This window comes from Vombatus ursinus, unplaced genomic scaffold, assembly GCF_900497805.2.
Source record: "Vombatus ursinus unplaced genomic scaffold, bare-nosed wombat genome assembly UNPS02005236.1, whole genome shotgun sequence".
NCBI lineage: Eukaryota > Metazoa > Chordata > Mammalia > Diprotodontia > Vombatidae > Vombatus > Vombatus ursinus.
In genome coordinates, this window is record NW_020945014.1 from 10,011,585 (window position 1) to 10,029,535 (window position 17,951).

A 17,951-nucleotide genomic window follows, 5' to 3' on the forward strand; every position below is an offset into this window, starting at 1 on the left:
AAGTCCGTGGGTCTCAAAGGTTAGGGTTAAATACCTGGTAAATCAGCAGCCTAGATTGAGGAGGTTTGTAAACCAGGAAGAACTTAAAGTTATTTTTCCTAATGCTTCTTATCCATAGACTGTCATGGGGAGCCAAATTACAGCAAGGAACACTCTAGAACAAGGAATATTTAGCACCAAATATAAATCAATACATCAATCAAAAAGCATTTAATAAAACTTCTCAGGCACTATACCTCTTTAGGCATACGAGGAAATGAATGAGATAACTCTTGCCCTTAAGAAGATCACATCGGGGGAACAGCAAAGGTTTCATACAGTAACGGTCCTTGATCAGAGCTATGAAGAAAACTAGGGATTATCTGAGGTGGTTTGAGGTGAGAGTGAATTTAAAGCACAGGGTACCATCTTTACAAAGTAAAGAAATGGAAGATGGACTACTATGTATAAGGAACAGAAAAAAAAGTTACTTTGACCTGATAGCTAAGTGTGCAAAAGGTGTAATAAACCTGGAGAGATAGAGTGGATCTAGGATGTGATTTAAATTTGACTCTATCTAGCAATCAATGGACAAGCATTTATTAGGTAAATATTTTCTAGGGACTGTGCTTTGAAGAAAGGAAAGAAGAAAGGAAGGGAGGAAGGAAGGAAGGAAAGAATTGGAAGGAAAGAAAAAAGAAGGAAGTAATTATTACATTCTAATTAGGAAGACAACGTGAATATTATAAATACATACGTATATGTGTATATAAACATACACACATATGTGTGTGTATGTGTGTACAGAGAGTGAAAACAAGACAATCTTAGAGAGGAGGTCATTACCATTGAGGGAAATTACTTTTCCAGGTGTGTATTTTGAGCTAAGTCTTGTAGGAAAGTCAGAGATTCTAACAGGCAGAAGGGAGGAGGGAGAAGCTAAGAGATGAGTTTGTACTTGGACCTAGAGGCAAAAGAATGGATTGATAGATATCAGAGTTTATTGAACCAGGGAATGATATGATTGGACCTGAGATTTAGGAACATTTCTGTGGCACTTAACTCTCAGTCAATTCCAGTCAGTACTAGAGGACGAGGTAAGCTATCCAGCTTATCCTTAACCTCTCATCCACTTCTATTTCCTCTTCCTGCCAACTTTCATGTATTCATGTAAGAAGGTGCTATCCATTGTTAGTAGAGGGAATGAAAGGGTCATGAAACTGAGAAAGAGGGACAGAGTTTCCATTTTGTAGGTTGACTCTTTCAAGCAGTAGACCTTTGGAATCAGTGAAAATTTCATGATCTTGAATCTTTTAGATCTATTGACAATATGATACACATTTCAGAAAGAGTTTTGTTCGGTGAGGAATACAAGGATTATACTAGATGATTACTAGGATGATTCCTTTCTCCCACCACTCTCCTCACATCTGAAAATATCTGACTTTAGGCCTGAAGGAAATTTCGGGAAATAAATAATTCCCATTGCCTTTCTGCTACATTCTCACATGTGTTCTAAGGTCCCCTCCAATTCTATCACTGTGTTTTAACACTTTGTGTTCTAGCATTCTTCCCAGCTCTGATATCCTATGACTTTATGACTGGCTACTTGCCAGTTGTTCAGGACTATCATGAGAGTTTGGCATTTCTTACTTGAAAATGACACTGAGAGCATTTCAAACAAAGCCACGATGACCAAGCAACTGTTATTACATTGGCATAGTGCCCTGGCTCCACTGGATAAAGACAAACAATTGTGTTGGGAACAAAAAATCCTGGAAAGAATAACTCCACAAACTCAAGGAGAAATGGTTTTCTATCCCCAATATTAAAGTAGATACATGTGGTTATTTTGTTCATTTATTCATTTGATTGGTTTGTTTATCTCTTTTTTTTGGTCACTGCTAAGGAAAATGTCTACCAAAATGAAGAGGAAATGAATCCCCACAAGAATTGTTCAGTGAGAGGAACTTTACTCTCTTACCTTAAAGCTTCCTGCGTCAGTTATGTTGCCTTAGCCTCAAGCCATGACAGTGCCTCCTTGATAAGAATACTTGAAATGCTGAAAATGGTGATCTGGTTTAAAGAAGGGGGTCATATTTCAATAGTGAGATTATTGCTTGGCAAAAAGTGGCAGAAATTTTAAAAAAAACCTTTTTGATAGCTAGATTATCTCTTCTATCCTAGAGTTCAGGTGACTACTTTAATGATATTTTTCCCCTGAGGGAGAATACTGTAGGAATAGATAATGGAAAATAATTAATTGCATGTGAAAGAACTCCATTATTTGATGTAATTGCTAGGCTTGGGAGAAAAAGAAAAAAAAAAGAATGACTATTGTGGCCTGAGCCATCCCAAATAATGGAAGATCCAGGGCAGAACAATGTATCTCTACATCCTGAACTTAACTAGAGGAAATATTAATGACAGTATTAATATAGCAATTGTTTCATTCTTTGTGCATGTATGTACAGTGCCTGAAATACAGTAGGCACTTAATAAATACTTGTTGAATTTTTGAGGAATAAGGAAGAGAGATCAAAAATAGATAATCTGCATGTCATGTTCCTAGCCCCAAACTGCTGAAAGAGACTCAAATGATTCTAACAGGTCACAGGTTCCATTGGACCCTGAAAGGAATGCTATCACAAACTACTCCAGGATAATGCTAGTGGTGCTTTCTTGGCCATCCAACATGTTACCTTAAACGCAAATATATATATATATATATACACACACACACACACACACATATATATATGTATATGTATGTATATATGTATATATAAACACACATACATATATATGTATATACACACATATATACATATATATGTATACACACACACATATATACACATATATACATACATATATACATACATACATTATATATATATATATATATACATATATATATATATAAAGATATTTGTGGATCATAATGAGAACACTGGATACTCTATTAAAAGAACTAAGTTCAAATCCTGCCTTCAGTATGTACTATTTATGTGACCATGGAGGTATTTTCCTTAAGTTCCTTAGGTCTCAATCTTCTCATGGGTAAAACAAGAGTGTTGAATTGGTTTATGTTTAAGGAGGTTTCAGAATCAATAGCCTGACATAGTAAAAGTGAACTGTGGATCTGGAATTTGAGGAACAGGATTCCAATCCTGATTTTACTCCTTACCATGCGTCTAACTTTGAGGAGGTAGAACTAGATGACCTCAACTTTACTTTCAAATTCTAAAATCCAGTGTTCAATGGTCCTTCTGGTTCAAAGTACTGAGGAATACTCAGGGAAATATGCATATCATATGTTGCCTGTTTTCCTGGCTGTCTTCCCATGAACATTTGAATACCAGCAGAGTATATATGCACAAAGGGAGAAAAGAATGAGGATTCAAGGTCATGCAGCCAGAATGCCTTAGCACAACCAGAGCCTTGTATTTTTCCTTCTTCTCCCTTATGATGGTAATATTATACATACCCAGGATTGAAACAATTGTGTTTCCTTCATGTACATATATGTGTGTATGTGTGTGTATATATATATATATACACATCACCATTTCTCTTCCTGCTTACATTTACTGGCTTCTTTGCATGAAATGAATCACTAGAAACAATAGCCAGATCTATTACTTCTGATCTCCTAGCTTCTGCTGCATTGTCTTCCCCCATGGTCTTAATATTTAGGGTAGAAGTCTTAGAGAAGTCTATTTTGCTATCTTAAAGTATTTCAAGGGCTGTCATATAGAAGGATTAGAACTGTTCAGCTTAACCCCATGTAATGAAATACAAAGTGAAATTGAATGTGTTAGGAAGTAGTGAATTCCTTTCACTGAAGGTCTTTGCATGAAGTTTAGATGAACACACATTGGGCAAAAGTTCATATTGACCCTTAGCATCCAGGAACTTACTGATGCAGTTCCCATCTTCAGGTTGTTACAATTAGCCTTTGTTCACCAAACCTATATCCATGGTCAATCAATCAACAAGCATTTATTAAAAATCTATTATTTGCCAATATTCTACTAGGTGCTAGGGAGGAAAGGAGAGGAGAGGAGAGGAGAGGGGAGGGGAAGATTAGGGAGGGAAGGAGAGGGGAGGAGAGGGGAAAGGAGAGGTAAAAGTGAAGAAAAAAGAAAAAAATCATCATTCTCAAGGAGTTTACATTTTATTAAGGGAAACAGAGAACATATATTCATATATAGAATAAATGCATGTAGACTAAATATGAATTAAATCAAAGGCAGTTAAATGCTTGGTAATTTAGGGAGTGAGGGTACTAACAGTTAAGGGGAACAGAAAAAACATCATGCAGAATAGGATGCTTGATCTGTGATTTGAGGCAAAGTACAGAATCTGCAAGGTGGAGGTGACCAGGGAGTAATTCCAGCAACGAGGAATAGATAGTACAAAGGTAAGGGAATGGGAGGTGGAATATTAAGTGTGAGAATGAGAAAGAAGTAAATTAGGCTGAAGTGTAGAGTACATGGTAGTAGTTAATGAAGAAAAAGAGTTAAAAAAAAAACCCCTGAGATAATGAAATTACTGTATTCCTTTCCAATCATCTATTCCATTCCACATTTTCATGATGCCTGGGAACCCCTATTAAAAGTATAATATTTAGTCCAGCTAATAAGAGCTATAAAGTGAGGAATTAATCCTTAAATATTGGAACAGAGTGCCTTCCCAATAGGTCGATATTTCCCTAGATGTTTAGCTGAATAGTTAATCATTAGAACTCAGCAGTGGCTTGGAATTGTTTTTCTAGGAAAGAATTTCTCTATTTTGTGTTGTTTTTCTTCTCACATCTCAATAATGCAAAACCATGTGGCTCAGTTTATCTGCCTTGATTCATGTGAGACTCTAGGTCCTTTGTAGCAGGTTGATGGCAGGCAGGGGCTACAGTTTCAAAGGAAAGTGCTGCCTAACAAAAATTCCAAGGGGGATTTCTCCTAGAATCCTCCTACATACTACCTTACACTGCCAGCACCATCTCTCTCCTGCTTTGAAAGCAATCTGCCTTGTGATATTAAAGATATTCTAATCAGCATACTAATTATGAAGACAAGTAAATCACTTTTTAAAAAGTCTTCACTGTAATAAAGGGCAAAAAAAGAGACAAATTGATAATTAGTTCCTAAGTTAGAATTGTAACTGCCAGATTTTGAGGTCCCCAGGGTTAATCATATCCCCAGGGTCCCAGGAAGAAGATAATAATAATAACAACTCACATTTATATAGACATTGAAGGCTCAGAATCACTAAGTCTTACTTTATGTGTGTGTGCTATGCTGAAATTTCTCTCCCCACCCACTTTTCCTCCCCCGTATGTAGACAATTTAGTTGTATATATTATGCCTTCTTATCTCAGTCCTATTGTTAACTACAGGATTGTTTTATCTAGAGATTGCACTGTAAGGAGCATGGGAAAGGGAAATGGATGCTAGATTTTGAATCAGGGGCCCTGGATTTGATTCCAGCTCTGCTGTATATCACTTGTGTTATTTTCATCAAGTCATTTAACCTCTCTTGGTCTCAGTTTCCATATCTGTAAAATGAGGCAGTTGGTGTAGATAGTATTATAATGAATGAGGGCCCAATCCTTCAGGGATAGGCAATATCCCCTGCCTATATAGAAGACTCTTTCCCCTATTGCAAAGCATGAACAGATATCCTTTGACTCTTTCCTGCCTACATACTCTATTGTGATGAATTATCTTTTGCTTTACAGAATGGAACATACATATAAAAGGTTCAAATGGACAACGTCTTATTCTTTTGTTTGACAGTTTTTTACTGAGGGGGGTTGCTGTGCAGGAAGGGATAAGGTTTCTCATCCACCTGGATGCTAGATCTCAGTAAATGCATAGTGCTTATTTAATTTGTATTTATATTTTCCAGATCTTAAGTAAATTAATACTCGTAGGCAGAACAGAATAGTCTATGACCTTGTAAGTTTCTAAAGGTTAGAGGTGACATGAAACACACTTCAGCAACTAAAATCTGCAGCAAAGAACACTGGAGCTGGAGCTGAATGTGGTGGTGGGCCAGCCCTAATAAGTGACCCACTTCCCTTTGCTGAAACAGTGAATTGAACCAGAAGCCAAAATATTGCATCGTGCATGGAGATAGTGCAGATAAGAAAGGGTTAACTCATCCAATTGCTATGCCATACTTAAAATTAAATTTGGTGGGGACTAATAGAATGGCAAAAATGATGTCTAAGTTCAGAAGGTACTTTTTGGACTTTTGGAATGATATCAATTGATTAATCAATATTGGGTGGAGGAAACCCATGGAAATGTATGATATCAGTGGAGTCACAAACCCTCGGGGTTACCCATAGAACACCGAGAGGAGAAATAGTAAGCCACCCTCTGGGAATACAACCATTTCTAAGGGTTAGACATATTCCCGAGGTAAGTTGGATTAAAAACAAAACTTCACAAGTACAAGATAGAGGAGGCAATTACTCAACTAAAAAGAAAAAGAATGAGGACTTTATCGAAAGATAAGATGGATATGAATATATAAATTTACACTATGAACTGGCAGCCATGATAGCTAATATAATTAGACAGAGTTGAGAGATGTTCTCAAAGTCTGTAATTCAGAGGTGTTGATTTACACTGGTATTGGCAGAGGCAGTTCCTCACTGGAATCTACTATACCAGTGAAATTATAGGAGAGAGAGAGAAAGACATACAGAGAGAGACTGAGACACACAGACAGACTGAGACACAGAAAAGAGACAGACAGAGATGGAGAGATAAAAATAGAGAGAGAATAAGACAGAGAGAGAGGGTAGGCAGGGAGAGGGAGAAACAGAGATAGACAGGGATACGTAGACAGAATTGCTTCAATTCTGGGCATTATAATTTAGAAAGAAAAAAAAGAAATTATTAAATTTAAGAGTGCTCTGAGAAGGGAACCTGAGATTGTGAAGAGCCCTAAATTTATGCCACATGAAGATAGAATTAAGGAACTGGGCATGCTTACAGAGGAGAAGAGATTGGAAGATTTAAAGGGTCGTTATGCAATCTCCATTTTAAAGAGCTATCTATGGAAAGAGGGTTCTGACTCTGAAGGCAGAACTGAAAACAGTGGAGAACTACAAAGAAATCATAGACTTTACATATAGAAACATCTGCTAATCATTGGAATTGTGGGGGAAAAATGGAATGAATGCTGCCTCCAGAAATGATACACTCTCTTTTGTTAGAAGTCTTTCAGCAAAAGATAGATGATCACTTAAATACACTGGCAGAGGGGATTTTTGTTCAGGAAGGCTTTAGACTGCATGACCACTGAGATGCCTTCTAACTATGAGATTCTGTGATTTTATAAGAGACATTTTGGAATAATGATGGTGTTCTTTTTTTTTCTTTTCATTTTCATTTTCATTTCTTAAATTTGGAGGTTGGCACCAAGATCTAAAGCTCTTTTTAAGGTACTTTTCTTCAGATAAGGAAGGCAGTATTAATGACTAGTTAGTGTAAATCAGCATTTCATACAGTGGTGGTGATGGATTTGCACTACTGCATCCACATTCCCTTTCCTAGTCTTCCCTCAGGACAAAGGGCACTTTCCACCAGGGAAATGGTGGAACAAAGAATTTGTGACTACAACTGTGAGCTCTTGGGAATTGTAGACTGTCTATCCACCTGAATTCAATAGCACAGATGTGCATTCTTAATGAAGATGATAAAGTTCATCCTTGATTAATAGTCTTGAACATTTTACTAGTGCATTTGAGAAGAGATTTCTATTTTGATCTCAAACAGGTGTGAGTGGAATATTTTTAAATATACTGAACAATATGTATGCATAGAGAGTTTAGCAGAGACAGAACCTTGACAACTAAGCTTAAGTTAGCACTGACTAAATGGCAGGTCAATCCAGAAATCAAGAATTTGAAAGCTGCACTGTTTTTCATGGTGTTGGTAATTCCAATTCTAACCATTATCATGAAATTCTAAGGGATATTAATTGCAGATCATAAAAGAACATTTATTAGACAATTCACTAATGCATTATCTAATGCAAACCTATGAAAGTTTTAATTGCTGTTAAATGAAGTATTCTGGATAATATTCTGAAAGATCTAATTTGTAATAAGAATAGAAATGTTCATTATTTATATTGTCCTTAACTTGGGGGGGTGCAGATGATATATAGAATCAAAGAATATTTGACTGGAAGGATCCTTAAAGGATAGAATATTAGAATGTGAAATAGAATGTGAAACCTAGAAAGAGAATTCGAATATAGGGTCATAGGATTTAAAGTCAGAACAGGCTTTAGAATTCATTAAATCTAACTCCCTTCTTTTACATTTAAGGGAACTGACCCTGAGAGTGGGGAAGCAATTTACCCAATGTCAAATAAACCATAGAACCAGAATCTGAACAGATATCTTCTAGTCTTCTTCTCCTGCTCCCAATCCCCTATCTCCACACCAATTCTGAAATAGAATGTTAGGGTAGAAGGGACTTGAGAAATGGACTGGTTCAATCTCTTTATTTTACAGCTGAGGACACCTGGATGCAAAGAGGGGGTCATCACCAACTAACAGCCAAAACCTGTATTTATGTAGGAAATACTAAGTATAAGGTTTATATTAGATGATAGAAAGACAAAAAATAAAAAAGTGGTCCCTGTAAGAAGAAATTTGCAACATAAGTATGTGCCTCAAATATATGGTGTATCTTAATAACTATCTTAGTAGTTAATAGGCTAGTTACAGAGTCGGAAGAATTGAGTTCGAATTGTGCTGTTGGCACCTACTAACTTCTTATATTCAGGTATTTCAGTTAACTTCTCAGTGTGCCAAGGAACTCCTTAAAACTCAAATTACAGTTGGCAATATATATTGGTGAAGGGATTTTCTATATAGGGAACTCCTTGTGCCTTATGAAGTCCCAAATCTAAATCCCAAAGAAAACCAAATATACAAGCCATTATAATTTCCCCAGCCAGGGCTAGAAGATGTGGCTTCTGACTCCTGTCTAAGAGAAAAAGAAAAAAAAAAGTCTGGTAAGTTAGAATTTTGATTTTGGAAAAGGCAATATTTTATTCTCAAAGTACATGAATCATCATCATCATCATCATCATCATCATCACCAAAAATAAATTGATAAGTTAATTATTCAAGTATTTATTTTAGGACTTGGAATTGCATCTTGGGGAACTAAAGCATGTCTTCAAGTATTTGAAGTGTAGTCACATTAAAGAGATTTTTGTTTGCCTGTTTGTTCTGCTTGGAGGATTAAGGCATTGGGTAGAAATGCAACATCTGTAGTCAGGCTAGGCAGCTAGTAATAGAAGTTAGTAATAGGAGTTTTAAAGGAGGCTATGTGGTTCTGTAACCCTACTCTGAATCCCTTCCATATTATAAAGCTGATACTGAAAGATCTGGAAAATTACTTTTATGCCAGGACTTGTAGCAATGTGTCAATATGTGAGGAAGGGGTCAGGAGTCTTGATGCTTTCTGTGATATCTCACAAAAGTGTACCTTCCTGGTAAGTGCCCACTATTATCGATCTGTGCCTTTTCAACCTCCCTATCAAAAACCTCTTGTCATTTGTCCTCTGGCTGAACATTTCCAGTGATAGATGGACTCATATCTACATTTTTGACAGCTCCAATTATTAGAAAATTCCTCTTAATAGTTAGTCAAATCTATTTCCTTGTAACTTCTATACTTTATTCTTACTTCTATCACTAGAACTAAATGGAACATGTATGAAACAGACTGCTACAAAAATGTTCATTTCAGGAGCTATAGAATGCAAATGAAGAAGACATTTTGGGCAAGGCATCTTTTGTTTGTTTTTTTCTTTAAAATAATAAAGACTGCTTATACTTATATAATACTTTGAGGTTTAAAATGTTCTATACGTATGCACATGTGCATGCATGTACATTTGTTTGCATGTGTATAAATGTATTGTATATGTATGTATGTTGTGTACATAATGTGTACATATATGTATAGATAAGTATACATACACATATCTATATATACATACACACATATATGTAACTTGATCCTGACAACAATCCTGAAAGACAGGTCATATTATCATTCTCATTTTATGGGCAAGAAAACTGTGTCTCAGAGCACTTAAGTAATTTGACAAGAATTAAATAGCTGGTAAAGTGTCGGAGTCATGATGCAAACTCTGGTTTTTTTAACTGCAAGTTTATTGCACTATCTAGGACACAACGTAACTCCTACCACTATGGGAAGATGCCTTATCTGTCTGTGTGTAGAATTTGCTTAATGTGAGTAATATGATCACCACAATGATATTGATGATGATGATGATGATGGTGGGGGGGGGAGGTGATGATTCACATTTATATAGCACTGAAATATCCCCCCCCAAACAAAAAAAAAAACGACCTATTCTCCAACAACTCTTAAAGTACAGATATTATCTTTACTCTTCAGACAAGAGTTAGACTAGTTCACTTACTTGGTCAGTTTTTCATCATGAATCCTAGATTTTATCATTTTAGCAGTTTATCGATCAATCAAGTGACCATTCAATCTTATATATCAAGATACCTGAGTTGCCAAGAATGTTCATGTACTTTTCTTTCTCCTTTCTCTTGTCAGAGAGTATCAAATCAAAGGAGTATTGATTTAAGAAAGTATGTAAGCTATAACCAAGACTTCCAATGTCTTTAACATTTGATTGGGAAATTTATAAGAGCATATTTTCTGGGAATTCTCAAGGAACCTCTGCTGCTTGAACAGAAGGACTGATTTTTAGACATGTTGAATTCTGAAAATGTAAGCCCTAAGGAAGAGTTCAATATCCCAGTGTCCAATTAGAGCCTGTGGGGAAACTTAATAAAAGTTCATTTATTTCCACTCAGAGTGATGACTGAAGACTTTGTTTTAATTTTCATCTTTATCTCTTGCTTTTATCCCTGTGACTTAAACTTCAAGCTTCTGTAAAATGGTCCTTGACATTTCACCTAAGGTGAGAAGGCCACAGTTAATAGGTACTAGTCTAAACCTTTAAAGAAAATGTTAATGATTCCAACCATACCCTGAGCAATCGTAAGGACGCTTTTAAGGTATAAGTAAAAGTGAAGCAAAATTACTGTGTTGATCAGCAGACTCACCTCCCAATGGTCAAGGATTCTCATATCTAAGAGAAGAATGAGTGTAATATTGAAGTCTGGCCTTTAATTTTTAATATTTATTTCTTTCAGCATCACCATCATCAAAGGCATGGTGGTGTAAAGGAATGAACATCAAGTTAGAATTCAGTGAGTCCTGAGTTCAGGTGTCAGTTTAGCTCTAGCTAGCCAACCCCAGATCGTGGGCCATGCCATCCACCCTGGACATCTTTTCAGCTGCTTTGCTACTATGCATCTCCATTCTCCTCACTTGGAAAATCACCTTCTGGACCATATTTCCACAGATCATCTTCTACCTCCCCCCAGTTATTAAACTCAGGTTTAGAAATATGTTCTAGATCTAAGTTGTTCTGATTGGTTACTGAATGAGTATAAACTCAAATGCCCCACTAAGCCTTGCAGGCCCCAAAACATAAGAGCATATTCTTATCACTCATAATACACCTCCCCCCCAAAAAAAATATACACACATGGTTTTTCACCTCCTGTCCTAGGACAGTAATCAGACTGAAACTCTGCTTTTCTGTCTCCCTTCTCTGTAATTATTCTCTCACTTTCTCATATATTAAACAGTCAAAAGTTCATAGATGCAGAGATGGAAGCAACTCCCAAATTTTACAAATGAGGAAATGAAGTCCCATAGAGATTAGACGACTTGCCCAATGTCACATAAGTAATAAGTGTTGTAGCCATGGTTCAAACTCAAGCTCAGTAATTCTAACAGAAGCACTCCAAATCTTCTACTCCATTGCTTCCTGGAGTCAGGAGAGGAGCAGACAAGGCTGGGGAGTTGCCAAGATACAGTTCAGCTGGAACACAGAGTATATGAAACAGAAGCTATATATGTCATCCTCTCCAAATCACTGAGGGTTTTCTACAAGGAAATGGAAAGAGAAAGGGCTTTGATTCCTCCTCACTGATGTTGGTTATTCATTTTATTTACTCCAACACATGGATTCAAGAGGAAGATTAGGGTATTTACCTGCCCTCCCCCAATGTATATACTGAACCGTCCCTCTTGCGGCCATAACTCTTATTTGATATTAAATCTTGGAATTCCCAGGTTTCCAGATGAAGGAAATCAGGTTGGCCTTTACATCAGAACATTGTAAGTACACTTGAAGGAATTGTGACTATTCACCCTTAGTAATATAATACATAATTAATGGTGGCTAGAGGTGAGGATTATGTCTGTCTTTGAGCATGTGAAGGGTTGTCATGTGTAGAAGGGGTTAGAATTTTTCTAATTGCGTCTAGAGGGCAGAACTCAAAGTAGCATGGATTGAAATTGCAGAGAGCTAGATTTGGGCATTATGTAAACAAAGTCTTAACAATTTTATTTAACCCGAAGTACAGATTGCCTTGGAAAGTGTCGGCTTCCTACAGAAGTCTTCAATCAAAAGCTGGATAGTTAACTACTTGTCAGAAATATTGTAGTGGAAAAACTTATTTACATATGACTTGGATCTGGAGAGACATCTGGAATAACTTCTAAATAGCACATTATGTGATAATTACAATTTCTGTGACCTTGGGAGAGTCATTTAAAACCCATGAATCTCATCTTACTCATCCATAAAATAATGATTGTGACAAACACTACAACTACCTCACAGACCTCTTGTCAGCAAAACATTCTACAAATCTTAAAACTCCATATGAATGTAAGAAAAGTGGGCATTCTATGTCTTGTGAATAGGTCACTTCATGAGATCATGTTGAAGTTCTTGGAATGTCAGATGGGGGCTATCAAGTGAAATTAGGACTTTAGACCCATAGAGTAGGATATGGTTCAAAAAAGAAAGAAAGAAAGAAAGAAAGAAAGAAAGAAAGAAAGAAAGAAAGAAAGAAAGAAAGAAAGAAAGAAAGAAAGAAAGAAAGAAAGAAAGAAAGGAAGAAAGAAAGAAAGAAAGGAAGGAAAGAAGGAAGGAAGGAAGAAAAAACCTGGTTCAGATGAGAAAAAATAGCAGTTTAACTTCCTTTGTTATTATATCAACACTTCCTGAATTTCACATTAGCTGGCATTTTCTTTCCTGTGCAAAAGATTCTAGTAATTTGAAAAGAAAAAAAAAAAAAACACTGCTATTCCCTTGTGCCTCCTTTGAAGATATCATTGATTTTTCCAATTGGCTAATTGATTTGGGGCAATTAGTCAGTGCAACTAATATGTAACTAGTTAATTAGCTGACTACCCAATGCTTCTCTCAGCCCATCCCTTGAGCCACATTAGTGCTTGACATTGCAGTTTTGGATGAATTTCTGAAGTAACTATACTAGAAAAGAAAGAATTTTATATTTTAAAATAAAATGAGATCCAAGAAAAAAAATTCTCAGTAGTTAGGTGCTGGAAAAGTAGTTATCCCTTCTTGAATAAAAACTTTGTCAAATTGTATTGTTTAAAGATAATAATTCTTGGCCCAATCTGTCTTATTGTACCCTCCTGCTACCTACAAATTTTTCTGTGTATAATCAGGTCACATGATGTCACATCATCATCATTCTTCATTTAAGTGCCTGTATTGTTGCAGCTAAGTAGTACAGTAGATAAAGCATGGGCCTGGAGTCAGGAAAACCTGAGTTCAAATGTGACCTCAGATACTTCTTAGCTGTGTGACCCTGAGTAAGTCTGTTAATCCCTCTCAGCCTCAGTTTCCTTAACTAAAATATGGATATTCATAACACTTATCTCCCAGTGTTGTTAATAAAGTGCCCAGGACACAGTAAGTGCTTAAAAAATGTTTGTTTTCTTCCTTCCTTCCTAGTATGCCCAGAGTACATTGTGATTTTGGCCAGGAAATCTCAAAGGAAAAATGCTGATAAGTACTAAAGATGGATAGGAAAACCTAGAACTCACACTGAAAACCAGACTAGGATGATGAACAGACTAGACACTAAGTCATATAGACATCAGTAGAAGCAATTGGCAAAACTGAGTGAAAAAAAATGATGGTTAATATTCCTTTTGGTGAAATTTTAAAGATTGTCATTTGAAAGAACGGACAGACTTGTTCTCCTATGCCCTAGAGGACAGAACTAAGTCCAATGAGTAGAAACTACTTGGAGACAAATTTTAACTTAATATAAGGAAACACTTCCTTGCAATTTAGAACAGCTTCATAAAGAAATCTCCTGTTTCAGCAGATAGTGAGTTCGCCATCATAAGAGGTCTTCAGGCAAATGTTATATGACCATTAAAGTGGAAGGTGATAGAGAGGGAGATACTACAGATTCGTACTTCAGGTGAAAGCAATCTAGATAATCTCTTTCCAACTCAATAATTTTTGGTTAGATGAACTATTTAATCACTATATCACAGACTATATATGATAAAAAGGACACAGTTTGATATGAAGTCAGAGAAAGGAAATGCAATTTCTTATTGGGTGGGAGGGATAGGGTTAAGTTTTCATAGAGAAGATAACTATTCAGCTGGATTTGAAAGATCAGTAGATCTTTAAAATATTGGCAAACTATGATCTATTCCAGGTAGAAGAAATAGTATAAACCCAAAGTTTCCAAGCTGTGAAACTCACAGGGTATTCATATTCAACATCTATAAGTCACATGGATTTGTTGAACAAATTCTGAGAGGTACTACATAGTGTCCACATTAAATCATAATGCATTCCATTTTTCATTTGTGAACTCATATCTTTTCAAAACTGAGTTTTTAGTGGTTGCTGAGATAAAAATCACAAGTACCAAGTGAAAATCAATGTGAAACAGGAAATGAATGGTGGAGTTCAATTTGATTCTGAGACTAGAGAAGCTGAACAGTGCTTAACAGGTGCACACATCCCATTAGTAAGCAATTGTGGTTAGGAATGAAATACAAACTATTACTTTTTTTTTCAATTTATATGTCATATGTATTTTTAAATGGCCACTAAATTTTTGTTTGAACATCAACTACTTAAGGAATGGAACTATCAGGTATTTCTTCTGGCCTAAGGTTGTCCATGGGGAAAAAATACTGAGTCACTAAACGCACCATCAACTGAAAAAGTTTGAGAACCTTGAGGCATAGAATTAGGAAAATTCTGATATGCATCACATAAAGGACAACAGTTAGGTATCTGATGAACATAGAATATGTGAGGAGAAGCATGTGAGATAAAGTTGTACGGGTGGGAAGAGATAGATGAAGAATGGTAGACAAGAGTTTAAATATTAATAGGTTAGCTATAGAAAATGAATAAAAGATTTAGGCCAGAGGTGTGAAAGTGTTGGATCCATGCATAAAGATTAATCAAGCATCATTGAAAGGATGGATCAGAGGAAGAAATGATGTCAATAAGTCAGCCAGCATTTAGTAAGAGACTATTATATATCAAGAAACATGCTAATAGCTAGTGCTAAAAAGAAAGACAAAAACCATCCCTATTGACAAAGAACTTACAGTCTAATGGGGATGGGTTGAAATGAGAAAGGACATGCAGAACATCTAACACAAGTTATACACAAAGTTATATAAAGGGCAAATTAGATATAATTTCAGAGGGAAGGCACTAATATTAGGGTGAACTGGCAAAGGTTGTTTGAAGAAGGCTAGAACTGGCCAGAACTTGAAAAAAGCCATGGAACTAGGAGGTGGAGGTGAAGAAGAAGATAATTCCAGCCAATGGGATAGTATGTGAAAATCCATGGAGCTGAGAGATGGAATGTCTTTTTTCTAGGAAGGGAAAAATTCCAGAGTCACTAGTTCTTTGATTACACAGAGGGGAATGAAGTGAAGGAAGATCAGAAATGTAGGAAAGGATCAGGGCTTTTTAAAACTAGACAGATTTTAGATTTTATACTGGAGATAATAAGGAGCCACTGGCATTTATTGAATACTGGAATGACATGGTCAGACATGTTTTAGGAATGTCAGTTTGACAGCTAAGTGAAGGCTGGACTGGAGTGGAGAGTGAACTGAGGCAGGGAGGGTGACCAGCATGTTATTGTAATATTCCAGGCTTGCGCTGATGTGGGTCTGCTTGCATCAGGGTGATAGCAATGACAGAAAATCCAGAAGATATTGCACAGGTGGAATCAACAGGACTTGACAACAAATTATATTTGGGGAGTTGAGAGAGGCAAGAGTGAAGAGTGACACTCTTTGTATTGTGAGCATGGGTGCCTATCAGGAAGATTTTGGAAGAAGTATAATGAATTCAGGTTTGGGTTTAGGTGTCTACTGGCTATCCAGTTTGAGATGTCCAGTATGAAATTGAAGAGGTGAAACTGGAGGTCTAGACCTAGGTTACAAATCTAAAGAACCATCTGCAGAGAGATGATAATTGAATCCATGGAACTGATGAGATCACCAACCAAAATAATATTGAAGAAAAATACTATAGAGCCTAGGACAGAACTTGGGAAACACCCTTTATTCACAGGAAAGGCCTAGATAAAGATGCAACAAAAGAGACTGTGAAGAAGCATTCAGACAACTAAAAGGACGTAGACAGGGAGAGATTGAAGATTAGAGAGAGAATGGGGATGATTGTAGGATAAATCTAATGGAAAAGAGGGAAGGTACAGGTTTAAGGATTATATAAAAGGGTTATCCTTGTCTAGGAGAAAGGGGTCACCCCTTCAGCAGAGAATAGAATGAAGGAGAAAATAGTGAGAGATGGAGAAGGGGTAAATAAAGAAAGCTCAACAGATAGTCTCTTTCATTGTTCTTGTCACTGTTGTTGAAGTATGAGATATAGAACTAAGAGTTCTAGAAGGATTGTCCCTTAGTAGTGAGGGCTTAGTTGAGGGTATGCTGTTGTTGTTCAGCCATTTCTGTCCTGTCTGTGACCCCATTTGGGGTTTTCTTGGCAAAGATACTGGAGTAGTTTGCCACTTCCTTCTCCTGCTCATTTTACAGATGAGGAAATTGAGGCAAACAGGGTTGAGTGATTTGTGCAAGGTCAAACAGCTAGTACGTATCTGAGGCCTAATTTGAATTCAGGTCTTCCTGACTCCAGGCCTTGCCCTCTATCCACCTCATCAACTAGCTGCTCCTAGTTGAGTTTAGATAACAAAATTTTGTAGTGGGACCAATCAGCATAGTTTCATGACTTCCCCCAGCTTTATTTAGCAAATCTGACTAAAAGTGAAGAAGATGGATGGCAAAAGGAATCCAAGATAGTGGTTCAGAAGGAAGGATCATGAATAGGAGCAGGGTGCAAGAGAGTTGAGATTTGAGAATAATGTAGAGGTAAATTTGTTCACCATGGAGTCAAGATTGGGAAGCAGGTAGAATATAGGCAGTTCAGGAGAATAGGCTGAGAAAAGATTGAGAGTGAAAGAACCTGGAGAAAAAGAAAAATAAAAGATTAGAAAGTAAGATCATAATAATAACAAAAAAACATGATAAGCATGAGATAAAGACATTTAAAATGTGCATTGAGATAATGAGTGATAGGTAGTATTACATTATTAGTCTCACTTTACAAATGAGAAACTTAGTCACAGAAAACCTAGGTGGTTGACCAAGATTTACACAGTTCACACTGCTAGTTAGTGGCAGAGCCAGTCTCCAAATCCACATCTTCTGACTCGAAATTCAGTTTTCTAGCCAATACGCTATAGCTTCTTTCCTGTGTAATGCAAGGGACATTGGTCAGGCATTCAGGAGACCAAATTCTAGTTCCCATTTGACCAAGATAGCTGTATGATCTCATCCCAGTCCTGTTACCCTTTGTATCTGATTTTCCCAATCATGAAGAGCAGTGGAGTAGGGTGGATCAATTACTAGGATTGGAATCAGGGAACCTTGGTTTGAATCTTGTTTCTGTCACTCAAAAGCTGCTGGACCACACACAAT